The 15,324-nt window shown below is 45.4% G+C and overlaps 1 pseudogene across 1 annotated transcript; it reads right to left on the bottom strand.

Annotated features, from left to right (window-relative positions):
* Positions 1 to 767: 767 nt before the first annotated feature.
* On the bottom strand, positions 768 to 14,792 carry LOC144768063 (epidermal differentiation-specific protein pseudogene; annotated as a pseudogene). The gene is made up of 2 exons (XR_013598460.1): positions 14,689 to 14,792; positions 768 to 3,010 (listed from the first exon to the last, which is right to left on the bottom strand). The product of XR_013598460.1 is annotated as an epidermal differentiation-specific protein pseudogene (transcript).
* Positions 14,793 to 15,324: the final 532 nt, after the last annotated feature.

Below are 15,324 nucleotides of genomic sequence, written 5' to 3'. Positions count from 1 at the left end.
AGTCATGATAAATCAGATACATTTTTCGTGGCACAAAAAATTGTGGGTTGGACTCCAGTAGGGGAACGCGTTTAGTTATTCGGGTTCTAGATTAGCAGTTATTGGCACAGACGTGTGATCTAGAATTTCTGAGAAGTCTTAACAAAATTCAAACCATAATCTGCTCAGAGTTCTAGGACGTTTTGTGCTGTTGTGTCTGCATATTACGTTGTTATTTTGGTTGTATGTGTGTATATTTGTGTACATATTAGAATTTATATTTCTATGTTGGTATTTTATGTGTTTGTGTGGATTTGGATAGTAATATGCAGGCTTGTGTATATCTGTTTACGTCTGTGTGTGTTGTGTTTCACAGAGAGTTTAGCATACGTGTGTATGTTTCTGGTTACATGCTTTAGTGTATGTGTTTGTTGATTGGGAATGTATATGTGTGCATTTATTTGTGTAGTTTTGCGTTTTGATCATTGTTTCTGCAAATATGTGCACATGCATGAGTATGTATGTGCCAGCACTCAAGGATCTTTGTCCAGACTGTTGTGGATGGTGGGTGAATTATAAAGTAAGACAAATACATAAAATTGCAACAGATTATGTGAGATAGGTATTCTTGGAGACGGACACCATATTCCTTCTCTTAGAATGTCACTGTCTCTTGGAAGCTTCAGTCAGTGTGACTGTACTCTTCAAACTATCCTTTCTAAGACATGTCTCTGTAAATGTTGTGGGCAGAGAAGGCCTGCAATGCAAAAGAAAAGAAGAGACAAATGTACACAAGAACTGCTCATAACTGAGGTTTATTTAGTCAGAAGGCATAACAAAAATAACCATACAGGAAACAAAACCCTGATCATTGACTTCCTTTGCTTATTGTAGTAAAGCAAAAACAAAAATGAATACTTAATTATTACATTAGTTATCTTCGCTATCTTCACCACAGTAGTTGGATGTTTAGAAATCGTGATTTGTGTTAATTGACTAGATTTAAAATAAGATGATAGAAACCCTTCATGTACCAGCTTAAGCTGCAGTATAATGGAAGTAAATATTACAAAGAAAATCGCAAAAGGAACTTCAAATTCATTGCTGGCAGGAGACCAGCACATAAAGGTGTATGTGGTGCAGAATAGTGATGTAAATGAAGCCTGCACCCTCAGTTCAGTTTCATTTACACATGTGTTTACCAATACAACCGTGAACAATGGAAATAAGTGAATGTGTTTTTAAGTGTTTTAATGTCTGGCCATGCAGTGTCCTAGAACCAAATATTGACTGCACTGGTGAATTAGCTACTGCAGTTTCTTCAAGGTATAAATCATTGTCAGACATCTGAATTGTCCCATTAGTTATGAAAGAGTGGCACAATACAGTGGGCCAATACTTGTCATAAAGGTGGTTTGAGCCCTACAAATCACTACCGGTGCAGCAGTGATTGCCAGAGGCCAGTCGCTGATTGAAACAGTTTGATTTCCACAGGAGTTCAGACAGAGATATTTGGAGGAGAGGAACCTAACTCACTATTCACAATGTAGTAATCTCTTGCCTAAGGCGGATTTTTGAAGCAATGTCTGGGGAAATGGCAACCATAAATGAAAGGATTACTCTCAGGTATCTCAGTTTAAAGGAATATACAGTCACCCAAAATATACTTGACCAATGTCGCGGCATGTGCACTAAGGAGAAGCAGTGCTTAATTTGAGCAGCTGCTTGCAGGTGCTCAGCACCAGCACCTAATCCTCAGCACCGGTGCTCATAGCACCAGTTAAGGACACACTCATTTGGAAGGCAGCATGATTTCCACAGAATCACAGGATGTTGAGCCACGCTGAGACTCGAACCCGGTTCCCCAGCTCTGATATCGGCAACTCCAGCCATTAGGCAAAGTCCTCTCCAGAATAATAAGTGCCGGGACTCTAGTTCGGAGGCAGTTTACACCAACACATTTCTCCTGTTAGCGCTACCTCCTGAGGAGAGCCCCGGCACTTTTTATTTTGCAAATTACCACTGAGGAGGAGATGGTGTGGATCCCACTGAGAGCAACCGACGGGATGGCACTGCACATCAATATAGGTTTTTGTGGCAGATTGACATCGGTTTTGATCTGAGTTTTACCACCCTGGGTGATTTTAAGCTCCACTTACACTAAAATCTGTGACCTCCTTGAACATGCAACTGACAGTCACATTCGACCGTGTTGGCGACTTCACTGGCATGCTCAACTCTGTATTAACATAAACCACTTCTTTAAGGTAAATGAGGTACCCACCTTTACTGATCTATCATTGCTGAATTCGAAGCTATGGGAGACATACTTATTAAAACCCTTTGGAAGAAGTAGCAGTGAACTGCTGCTCGATGTTTGATTGATGTTTCTAATGATACTGATCTATCTGAATGTTCCTTTCACTCTCTACTTGCTTTACTGTCCCACAGAACCGTGGCTTACATACCGGACCTTCCAGGGCGCAGAGGATACACATAGGAGACTTGATCATTGAAACCGATACTACGGTAGTCCGACAAATATTCACCAGCCCTGGCTATAATGCACCTCCCACCTTTATTTATATCCTGGTACAGAGCCCAGGCTCCACTCTGGACTCGGTGGGAGGATACCATATCATTCATCTGTGCGAACACTAGATTGGTCTCCTGAGTCAACACTAAAGCCCTACCCTCTCCATCGATATCCGCATAGACTGTGATCTGGGGATGTCTCAGGTCATCAGTGATCAGCCTAAGAGAAGATGCCCAATCATTATAGCTAATCTGTGCATATTCACCCTCCTCTAGGGGTAGGCATTGTCCCCTAAAGTGTATATCCTCATATAGGACCCAGGGCTTGCCGAAGACCTTCACAGAAGAGATGCAGTCATTGAAGCTTTCATTCACCAGATTAGGAACATCTGAATGAAATGTCTTAGAGAGTCCTCCGAAGTTAGCATGTTCATAGACAATGATTGTGTTCATGGTTGCAAGCTTCAGAATTTCAAACGTGTTCCCTTCTTTGACTCTGTAATGTAAAACAAAAGCAACACAGTGGAGAAACATCAAGTAGGGTTTTGCACAAATACACAGCAGTGATTCTTCTCCATGCAAAGAAAAGCTTTTATCACCAAAACGGTTACATTCTGCTGCCTGTGCTTGGAAAATGGCTTTCCAGATTACGGGCCAGATGTACAACCAAGTAATTTGTGACTCGCAAATTGCGTCGTAATAGCAACTTGCAATTTGTGAGTCGCAAATTGGTATGTACTACAGTGTCAGAGACACTGTTAGCAATTCCCAATGGGGTCGCAAAATGCGAGGCTCATGAATATTAATGAGCCTGTCCCAATTTGCGAACCCATTGGGAATGGCTGGCCCTCCCAGGGATTGTGGCCTGCTGAGCTCAGCAGACCTCTAATGTCTGGGATTGCCTTTCAATAAAGTTTTTTTTCTTTTATGTAGCCCGCTTTCCTTAAAGGAAAATGTGATGCATTTGAAAAATAAAAATATTTTTAGAGACAGTCACAAAGTGGATGGGGTCCCCAGTGGACCACTTCCAAATTGTGACTGCGTTACTACCCTCTTGAAGAGGATGGTAATTTGCGAGTGTTTTGCGACCACAATTGCGGTCACAAAACATTCATACATTGCTTTGCGGACACTATTAGGAAGGCAACGCCCCTTCCTAATAACGACTCGCAATTCTTAAATAGCAAGTCGCAAATAAATTATGACTCGCTATTGAGGAATTGTACATGGCCCTGCGCCATTTTGCATGCACAAACGGATTGCAAACCCGTTTGTGCAGGCAATTTAGGGTCATACATCTGGCCCTATGAGCTTTGTTCACCAATAATTTAGAGGTACCACAGTTAAAGCAGTTTGTTACTGCACATTTTAAGGGTTTATTAGGCATGTAGATAGCCCATATATAATGGTTTTGAGTAAATCACCGGATAAACCAGAAACCATGTCCTGGTCCTCTTAAACAGCAACGATGTTGACACTTACTTATAATAGAAGCATAGTATGGGTCAATATCAATTTTCACTGCAGTAAATGTAGTCTTACAATTTATACAAAAGAAAATAATTTTAAATAAAAATACAAATTCTATGTGTTTCTCTTCTTCCTCACTTAACGCAGAAGTAACTTTGAACTAACTTTGGGGAACAAACGTAGGGAATTGTTTACTATTCAAGAAAACTGTGTGTGATAGAAATAGGACTAATGTTCCACTTTGAAAGTCTAGTAAATTAATCTTGAGTTGGCGAAGAATATTTGCAAAAATGTAGGTGAGATAGTCAGCAAAGGTACATACCGAGTAGAATGTAGCCAAAGCAATGGCTAAAACCTGATTCAGATATTTTAGTCAAATTTTATATGAAGTTCAGTCTAAGAAAAATTGTGTTTTCAAACCTGGAGAGATTCCAGTCTTCGTTGGCACACAAATGCCCCTTGGGTTGTGTTGGATCAGATGTCACTGATGCTGTATCACTGTGCCATCCTTCTCCCAATCTAATCACGTCTGACTGCCATTATATATTTTCCTTCTCTGGAGACTTGTGACCTGGTTTCCTGTCATGTTCACAAACAATTGTAGTATATTGTTCTGAAGCAAAGTACTTGACTCTGTAGTGGATGAAGTTTCACCATAAGTGACGCAGAGAGACAACACCATTCCCTGTGCCAGGCCATCGTAGAACTGTATCCAATGGCAACCAAATACTTTATTGGGATTCTGATTTTTTCCCTGTAACTTAATTTGGAGGATGACCTTTGGGAGCACACACACCTGAAACAATATCTCACATACTCCAATACTATTGCTATTTTTGTCATGCTAGTGTGCCTTGTGGGCTAAATGTACTTAGTATTATTGCACAACTATAATATATGTGCCCCACAAAAATTCTTTTTCCTATTAATGACACTTATGCTGTTCCTGAATTTTTGGAAGCTTTGCCTTTCACTTTGTTGCACATACACTACAACTGGGTGGATTTCACAGGTTCAAATGAATTTGTGAATTGGAGAAGTTGCGCCTTTGAACGGGTTGCACTGAAACTGCATGCGGCTGGACTCCATTGACACTTATCAACTAGTGGATTTGGAAACCTGTGCCTTCTAGTTTGTTGTGTCTGAGGGTCTGATTACGAGTTTGGCGGTTACTGGAGCAGCCCGCTACGCCACCGCCCCCCTCCAGGACAGTCAAACAGGGCCGCCTCCCGCCCGCCAGATTATGAGTTTTTCGTGGTCTGGCATGCACTGTGGCGGTCCTGCAGCAGTGCCTCTCAAAGGCACCTATGTATGGCTTAGAAAGTCACTGCTACAGGACGGCCACAGCACCTTCTAATGCACTCGCTGTACTTGGCCTCCTCTCACAAAACGTTTTCTCCCACACTCCTAAAGCACCTTCCCAAATGTTCCATCTATGCCTTTAAAAGACATTCTTGCAACTCTCTTTTGTCCTCCCTCATCCCTGCACTAATCTTTCAACCACTACTAAAGACAAGCAGATTGTTCTTTACTTCACACCTCTTCTCCATACCTGACTCCTCTTGCAATCTAAAGATGCGTGAAAGTTGATGGTCGCACTCCTTTGGGGTGTGTGGATGGTAAACTGCACGTTCAAATATTCATAACATTTCTGGGTGCCTGAGAGTATCACCTCCTGTTCATGAGGTGTGAAACTATTGAAATACTTGCTAAGTGTTCTCCGACAGGGAAAAAACAAACTCTTCCGACACTCCTTGGATTCGGTTATACTTTATAAATCGTTCAACAACTCAGTAGTTCCATTCGCTTTCATTTAATCTTCTTTTATGATTAATCCATTCAATTAATTCCTTGTTTTGGTTATAATGTTAGGTTCACATTATTCATTAGCATAGAATGTTCACAAAATTAACAGGGTACCCAATGCATTTCGGGCATTCACCCTTCTTCAGGGGGTTATTCCTAAAACAAAGGAACGGTAATCTATTATCGAATTCAAGTCCTAGGTCTCACATAAATAAAGTAAAATGTGAAACGCAAGTCTGGCATATGAATGAATTATGGCATCGGTGTACCACCGTGAATTAAAGTAGGTGTGCCTTAGTGAAAAGAAGTGGTCTACACCATCTGGTTATGGTGATATTAACAAATCGTTGTGTTAGCGGTGACTCAGAACATTTACTGTGCTTGCAGTGAAAACAACGTTGTGAGCGCAGTGTTCTTGATCACGTGTCCCTAAAATCGTAACGTAAGCTTAATACCGAAGTACAACAGTATGGTGTGCACATAAACAGTGACATCAGTGAAATATTTTCAAAATGTGTGTGTAATCAATGGAGTAGGGTGCATGTGCTGAACAGCGGGAGAAATAACTTGTGTGTTACTGCGTAGCGAATTCGTCTTTTGGGTGTGCGCCACCCTGGAGCAAAGTGACTCGTGCATTATCGTCAGGGGTCCCCTGTATTTAGTCAAACCACCTAAGCAAGACATTGTGGACTATGTACTTAGTCTCCGCTCCAGGATGGCTTAGTTCATGAAGAAGGCCAATGAAAACCTTGAGGAAAGCCAAGAATTGCAAAAACGCTGGCATGACCAAAAGGCTGTACTGACTGTTTATCAGCAAGGACAGAAAGTATGGGTGGTGGAGCCTGTGCCCCAGAAGCCCTCGAAGACCAGTGGATTGGACCCCATACTATACTTGAGCCGAAGGGAGAGGTCACCTATTTGGTGGACCTTGGAACTCGCAGGAGCCCCAACAGGGTGCTCCATGTGAACAGGCTCAAGCCATATGTTTACAGGGCAGACATGGGCTTGTTCATGGCTACTGATGTGGGAGAGGAGGAAGAGAGTGACCCACTCCCTGATCTCCTCTCACAAAACCCTGATGTTGGCTCAGTTGATGGTGTAGCTTTGGCAGGCAGCCTCACTGAGCAACAGCAGACTGATTGCAGGAAGGTCCTCAATCAGTATAGGCATATGTTTTCTCTGACTCCTAGTCACACCACCTGGTGTACCCATGAAGTGGACACAGGTGGGAGCACCTGTTAAAAACAAAATTTACAGGCAGCCTGACTATATCAGAGATTGCATCAGGACTGAGGTCCAAAAGATGCTGACATTGGGAGTGATTGAGTCCTCAGATAGCCCTTGGGCTAGTCCAGTGGTCCTGGTACCAAAACCTCATACCCAGGGTGGTAAGACATAAATGAGGGTTTGTGTTGCCTACAGGGGACTCAATGCAGTCGCTAGGACTGATGCTCACCCTATTCCTAGGGCAGATGAGCTCATTGATACTTCGGCATAAGCCAAGTTCTTGAGCACATTTGACCTCACTGCTACATATTGGCAAATCAGTTTAGCTGAGAATGCCAAACCAAAACAGCATTTTCAACCCCTAGTGGGCACTACTAATGTGTGGTGATGCCCTTTGGTCTGAATAATGCACCTGAAGTATTCCAAAGGTTGGTGAATAAAGTCCTTACAGGCCTGGAAGCCTATGGTGCAGCATATCTTTATGATATAGCTGTCTTTAGCTCCACCTGGGAGTATCACCAGGTCCACCAAAAGAATGTTTTGGAGGCTCTGCAAAAAGCAGGCCTCACTATCAAGGCTGCTAAGTGCCAGATAGGGCAGAGCAAGGTTGTGTACCTGGGCCACCTTGTGGGTAGAGGCCAGTATCAACCACAACATAGCAAAATCCAGACCATCATGGACCGGGGTGCTCAAACTACATAGACTCAGGTCAGAGCTTTCTTGGGCCTGACTGGTTATTACAGGAGATTTGTTAAAGGATATGGGTCAATATGATCTCACATCTAAAAGAATGCCCAAGAAAGTTCAGTGGACAGTTAGCTGTCAGAAGGCATTTAATAACCTCAAGCAAGCCATGTGCACTGCTCCCACTCTGCAAAGTCCTGACTATTCCAAACAATTAATTGTCCAAACAGATGCATCTGAGTTGGGGGTAGGGGACGTGTTGTCACAACTTAATGCAGAGGGTCAGGATTAACCAGTAGGTTTTATTAGAAGAAGGTTGACCCACAGAGAGAAACATTTGAGTTTGAGTTTGAGTTGAGTTTAAAATATTTGTAGAGCGCACATACACCTGGCGGTTTCATGGCGCTGTGAGGTACTGAGCCCAAGAGGGCAAGAGGATCGGGGAGAAGGGGAAGAGTAGGACAATTATGATGGGTAGGCCTGTGAAAAAAGCAAGGTTTTAAGCGCCTTGCGGAAGTGTGGGTATTGAGTGGAGGATCTAAGGTGGGCGGGGAGAGAGTTCCAGAAGGCAGGGGCAAGTGTGGAAAATTTCGTGCCCCCCCACTTTTTACGCCTAAAGCGGGGAACTGTCAGCAATTGCTGAGAGGATGAGCGTAAGTCTCTGACGGGGGCGTAGGCCTTGATTTCCGAGGAGATGAACGCAGGGGCTACGCCAGCCCGAGCTTGAAAGATGATACATCCTAGCTTGAAGTGAACTCGTTCCCGAATAGGGAGCCAAGGCAAGGACTTTAGGAGCGGAGTGACATGGTGGAATTTAGCCAGGTTGTGAACCAGGCGGGCAGCCTGGTTTTGGACCAGTTGTAGTCGGCGCATACTGTAGGCGGGCATGCCGCAAAAAAAGGCGTTGCCATAGTCTAGGCGGGAGATTACCATCGCCAGGACAATGAGTTTCAGGGCGGAAAAAGAAAAGAAACGGGAGACTTTACGGATCGTGCCGAGTGAAAGAAAGGAGGAGGAAACCACGGAGCTGACCTGGGAGTGCAGAGTGAGTTGGTCGTTCAATTTGATCCCTAGAGTTTTCACAGAGGAAGAGGGAGAAGGGGGGGGACCTAGGGAGGGGGGCCAGAAGAGCGGAGTCCAGGGACTGGAGCAGCCACCTGTCAGAACCAACTCAGTTTTGTCTGGGTTTATCTTCAGGTGGTTGTAATTCATCCAGTCCCGGATAAAGATCATAATAGACTGGAAATTCGCCATGGACTCAGGGGAAGGGGACAAAGTAAAAATAAGCTGGAGGTCATCTGCGTAATTGTAGACGGAGACCTCCATTTGCTGAAGGGCGAAGATGAGAGGGGCAATGTACAAATTAAATAAAAGGGGAGAAAGGGAAGAGCCCTGAGGGACCCCGCATTGCACCTTCCGGAAGTCCGCCGAGTAATCGCCTAAGCGAACAGCCTGGGTGCGGTCCATCAGGAAGGAGGACAGCCAGACCAAAGCTGAACCACCGACCCCCGCCGCTCCGACACGAGAGAGTAAGATGGTATGATCAACCGTGTCAAAAGCGGCGGAGAGGTCGAGGAGGACCAGGGCCTGGGGGTGGTTAGTGTCCATGCCTTCTCTGAGGTTGTCAAGGACCGATAACACTACGGACTCTGTGGAGTGTGCGGGGCGAAACCCGGCCTGACGGGGGGCTAGCACTCCATTTTCCTCCACAAAGGTACTGAGCGCTCTGGTGACATGGCGCTCTAGTACCTTCCCTAGGAAGGGCAGCAGTGAGATGGGGCGATAGTTGACTAGAGCGGAGGATCGGCGCCCGGTTTTTTGAGGATGGGGAAATGATGGCCGATTTTAGGGGTTGAGTGACAATGCCCTGGGTCAGTGAGCTATTGAGAAATTTAAGAGGAGGCTGAGCACAGACCGAGTAAATGTGCCTCAAGATGTGGGCAGGGCAGGGCAGGGGTCTAAAGGTGAGCCCGATTTGATCAAAGGGAGAAGAGAGAGAAAGGCTTACTCAGTCAAGGGAGGGAAGGAATCAAGGCGTGCCGCGACTAATGGACACTGGGGGTTGACGTAGGAAGGGGGGGGGAGAAGGGATGTTAGCTTTGATGTGAGAGATTTTGTCTAGAAAATAAGAGTTAAGAGAGTTACATAGATCCTGGGAGGGGGTGGGTTTGGGGGTGACTCTGACGGAGTAGGCGAGGTCGTGGACAATGGAGAAGATTTCTCTAGGCTGGTTTTCAGCAGCCATGATTTTGGAGGAGAAGTAGGCTGCCTTTGTAGCCAAAATAGTCTTTTTATATTGAAACAGGAGGATGGTGTACTGGGTTTTGAGGTTGGGGCAGTAGTCACGTCGCCAGGCCAACTCGGCATGGCGCACTGTGAGTTTTAGTGACTTAAGTTCCTAGTTGAACCAGCGATTGGCGTCGTTCGCACGTCTGGAGGACACCCGCCTGAGGGGAGCGACAGAGTTGCAGCCCGACAGGAGCCAGGAGTTGATGGAATCGGCTTGTTCGGAGGATGACAGGCCGTGTAGATCCGGACTAGATGCGAGGAGAGTGGCGGATAGCGCGGGCACGTCCACCTTGCTCCATGAGCGCTCCCAGGTGTTTTTGGGGAGAGAAGGCGTGGTGACTAGGCTAAGGTGTAGGGAAAAGGACAACAAGAAGTGATCAGACCAGGTGCAGAGGGAGATGAGCAGGGAGGCTAGAGGGCAGTTTAGGGACCAGATTTGATCTAGAATGTGGCCCTGATTGTGGGTGGGGGAGTGAACGTGAGAGTCAAAGTTGAGGGAGCGGAGCGTGTCTGAGAAATCTTTCGAGATCGAGCATTCGGCGGGGTCGGACGGCCAAAAGTTGAAATCTCCTAGTATCAAGATAGAGGAGTTGTTGACCGCTAGGGTAGCTACTAGATCTTGGAAGCCGGGGAGAAAGGTTTGAGAAGATTGGGGGGGGGGCGGTACATGAGCAAACAGGTGAGTGGGGCTCTAAAAGATGATGAGCGGACGACTAAAAAGTCAGACGATCCGATGGAAGGAAAGGATAACGGCTGAAAGGAGAATTCTTTGCGGGCAATCAGGGCGACGCCACCACCCGATTTGCCAGCGGGTCGGTCGGTGCGCAGAGCATAGTAAGCAGAGGGGAGGGCAGCTAGCAGAGAAGGAAGGGAGTTGTCACAAAGCCAGGTCTCTGTAAGGAATAAGAGATCTGGTTTGTGCGAGTCCAGCAGGATGAAGAGTTCGTGACAGTGCTTAACTGCTGACCTGGTATTAAGGTAAAAGACGGACAGGGTATTGGGCGCAGGAGGGGCAGGAGGGACTGGGGGAGGGAAGGGTAAAGGCAGCTGAGAAGGGGGGGCGCAGGGCCGTCAGTCCCAGTCTGTCGATGCGCAACATCATGGCGTTCTCCAAAGGCCACGGACCTTGGAGGGTGTGGAGCTGAGTAGAAGAGTATTGGACAATCTGGGCATGATTGATGGCCCCTGGGCCCGGTCGGCCGCGGACGGGTGCAGACGGGCTTACCTTTGGCGCGCCTTCGGCGCGCAGACGGCGTGCCCGCTGCGCGTCCGGAAGATGCAAATGATTTATGGGTAGGTGGGGCGGCGGCGGGGCGTGGCCTCTGAATAGGGTAGTGGCTTCCGGGCTCGCGGGAATGGCGGCAAAACAAGCTTGGGTAACAAGCCGCGGCAGTGCTGGATCCGCTGCGCAAGCTGAGGTGGTCAAGGAGCGAAGTGAGTACAAGATATACAGTGACAATCAATAGTAAAGTTTTTTTTAAATCGGATTCTCGCTCCCGGCTTCCGCCTCAGGAGCTCAGTGCTTAATGGGCAGGCGCTTGTAGTCAGCGTCTATTTGTAGGTTGGCAGCGGGGGGCGTGGCCTCTGAAAAGGGGCGTGGCCTCCGGGCTCGGGGAATGGCGGCAAAACAAGTTTGGGTAACAACCCGCGGCAGCGCTGGATCCGCTGCGCGAGCTGAGGTGGTCAAGGAGCGAAGTGAGTACAAGATATACAGTGACAATCAATAGTAAAGTTTTTTTTAAATCGGATTCTCGCTCCCGGCTTCTGCCTCAGGAGCTCAGTGCTTAATGGGCAGGCGCTTGTAGTCAGCGTCTATTTGTAGGTTGGCGGCGGGGGGCGTGGCCTCTGAAAAGGGGCGTGGCCTCCGGGCTCGCGGGAATGGCGGCAAAACAAGTTTGGGTAACAAGCTGTGGCAGCGCTGGATCCGCTGCGCGAGCTGAGGTGGTCAAGGAGCGAAGTGAGTACAAGATATACAGTGACAATCAATAGTAACGTTTTTTTTAAATCGGATTCTCGCTCCCGGCTTCCGCCTCAGGAGCTCAGTGCTTAATGGTCGGCCATAGATAGGGAAGAGCCTTTGCTGTGGTCTGGGCTCTGAAGAAGTTGGCACCATACTTGTTTGGCACTCACTTCATTGTTCAGACAGACCATAAGCTCCTCTTCTGGCTAAAACATATAAAGGGTGAAAACCCCAACTTTTGAGGTGGTCCGTTTCCCTACAAGGGATGGACTATACAGTGGAACATAGACCTGGGAGTAACCATGCTAATGCAGATGGACTCTCCAAATATTTCCACTTAGAAAATGAAGACTCAACTAGGCAAGGTTAGTCTCATCTTAACCTACATACTAACATCCTTTCTTCTCTAACAATAGAAACCATTCATTTTGCATCCATAAAAGTCACGATTATTTAATGAAAACCACCCGGACAACTTTGACCTGTTCTTTAACTCAAGTGCAGATTTTCTCGTCATCACTGAATTTGTTTTAATCAATGACACTTTTCCTGCTTTCATGAGGCTGACTATTCAGACTAAACATTCCTCATGTGAAAGTGATCTTCTATGAAGACAAGTAGAAATGTTGTGATCATCCTTAAGTAGTCCTTATCCACCTCCAGCTACTCAGAGTATTCATTCAAAGAATGCAAAGCTTAACTCATCAACTGTTGAGCTTCTCCAACCTGTGCTTTTTAATTTCTATTGAGTTACACGCTGCCTCTAAACAACCCAGCCTTCCTTGGCACCACTGCCGAGGTCACCACTCCCAGGAGACCAGAATGCCTGGTTTGACAAATGATTCTGGACCCACATCAGATGATGCTTATGACCCTACCTTGAAGATCAGCCACCTGATCTTTCATGTTCCACACATAAAGCTGTATATACCTTTGCCAACATCTTTGCTCCACTCGGACACATCACCAACATAGCAAATCCTTCCATCACCTAGAGTGACAAGCACATCCTTCACTTTAACTGCAAATTTCGTTGTATGCCTATAGCATCACACAAACAGTAATTGGCTGAACCTCACCTCACCTCAGTCAGAGCCACTGAATTCGATGAACTTTGATAAGATTGGTTCACCTGAAGAACATCCTTCTCTTCACCTCTTCTACCTTCACTGTAAGAGTCATTATCAAGAAACTCAATGGCGAGATCGTCAGTGATCTCAAGACCCACTGCATTAAACTGGCCAGTTTCTGACCAATCTCCAGCGGATCTTTCTTGTTAAGGTCATCAAAAAATCTGTTGTCCCCTTAGTTTGAACCCATCTTATTCTCCATCTGGGAGGGCCACTGTAAACACCAATGGAGTGCCTCTTCTGCTGAGCTTCTCTTCAGAATTTGACATGGTGTACCACACACCCTCCATCATGCAGTTTCGGACCTCGACATTTATGATATCATCCTAGACAGCATTCCTTCATACCTCAACAAAAGATACATTATCTTCAACTCATGAGCAATCACAAATCTCCAGTCATAAGAGCTCCACAATAGTGCATGTGGCCAGAAGCATCTTCTTCATGTCTCCGTGTTTTTTTTCATTGAACTATACTACACTCTTCCAATTAAAATGTACTTATAGACTCAGACAAGGAGCCATTAGTTGTAGAAATCGATGGAGCAATATTTTTGTTAGCAATATTTAGACCATGATATTTATTTCAGGACATTTTCACCAGCATAGATTTTGAAACTGATCCTTAGGTTGAACAGTAGCTAGTAGCAAGTCTGAAAATGGGTTTCAAAGATTGTTGGACACAGACATTATCCTGACACCACCACAATTGGACCTGTACATGTATAGGTGATTCCTGTTTCACTCCAACTACAACCTTACTTCCAGGGAGGAAAGACTTCAACACTTTTAGCAATACTACTACAGACACCCAGCAAGCCTCACCAGTCTATGTGACAAATTTGGATTGACAATCAAATCAAAAATCCTCTTAACAATCCAGCCATATGAAGCATGTTCTATCTCAGGAATCCACAGTGTTTAAAATAGAAACATGGGCATACATTTAAGTAGTCCCTGGAAAAACTTTGGAACATGGTTAGCATTCCCATCCATGAAGGTTGTCCAGAGAGAGCTGCAGCATTTAATACACTGGGAAAAATATTGTTGAGAGGGAAGATCCTGGGAACTGACAACATAGATTCGTAGCCTTCAACTTACACAGCAGTTCTGCTTGTTACATCTTAACAAGCCAGACCATCGGACAAGCCTGGAGCATGGGGTACAGTCAGGAACCACCTCACCCAGGGTAATCTGGGTACAGTAGTGCAAGGCATATGTACATAGATGGCATCACAAATGCAGTGTTAGTTTGTAATCCATTTCTAATGGCGAGTTCATTAACAATGTGAAGCAAAGCTTTGCACCTGATGGGCTGTCCGCATATTAAGCATGAATCAACAATCCATGCAACTGGAAAAACAAAAAATAACTATCACTTGGCAATTAACTCATTAAAGAAAGGAATTACTGCAGTACAACAACATCTGTCAGTTGAGGTCTGGAAGATTGAACAACACTTTCTCTCAAGTCTCACCAGAACTCGTCCTCTTGTGAGACTTAGGCAGTCAGCATGGAAGCCATGGCCCTTTTAGTCCTCATCACTCCCTGAGTATTTGCTTCCTAATAGGGAACCTATGACACAAGGACCTCAAGCTATCACACTTACCTCTCCACAAAATGGTTTCCCAATGACTTAAGTGGCTTCCAGAGGACTCCTGCTGGCTCTTACACCGGACAGCTGACAATGATGGCTGGATCTATAGGGAGAAGAAGAACAATGTAGACAACTTAACATTTTAAGATAGTTTATGGACGTTGTATATGATAAATCAACAGTCCCATGACAGAAGCCACCAGATCCTGCTGGCAATTTTAGAATGTTCATGAGGGAAACAGAAACATATTTACTGCATTCAGACTAGTGTAAATGGCCATAAATGCTATAGAAGTAACATTGTCACATAATGGTCCAAAATATCCATCAAATGCGACATTGCACATTTGTTCTGTTGTACAGAGAGTGCTCATGTCTTATGTCAAGATCAGAAGTGAACAAAAAGTGATGGTGGGATGCTTGAATTAATCTTAGCCACTTGTAATTATTCTGGTCACATCCCATTCCATCATTTTATGCACAATATGCTACCTCAGACTAGACCAACCCATATGCAGATCAGCCTTTATCCTGCTATAGTAAGAACAGTTCAACCTGAACTGCCAAACTAGGTCCTCTTAGAACCAAAACAAAAGCAATTTAAGAATGATTTCACTCTAGTTGGAGCTCTTGAGTGAGTGCAATTAG

The sequence above is a fragment of the Lissotriton helveticus genome, chromosome 7, assembly GCF_964261635.1.
Source record: "Lissotriton helveticus chromosome 7, aLisHel1.1, whole genome shotgun sequence".
NCBI lineage: Eukaryota > Metazoa > Chordata > Amphibia > Caudata > Salamandridae > Lissotriton > Lissotriton helveticus.
The sequence above is the reverse complement of the archived record's forward strand: the minus strand, read 5'-3'. Positions and strand labels throughout refer to the sequence as shown.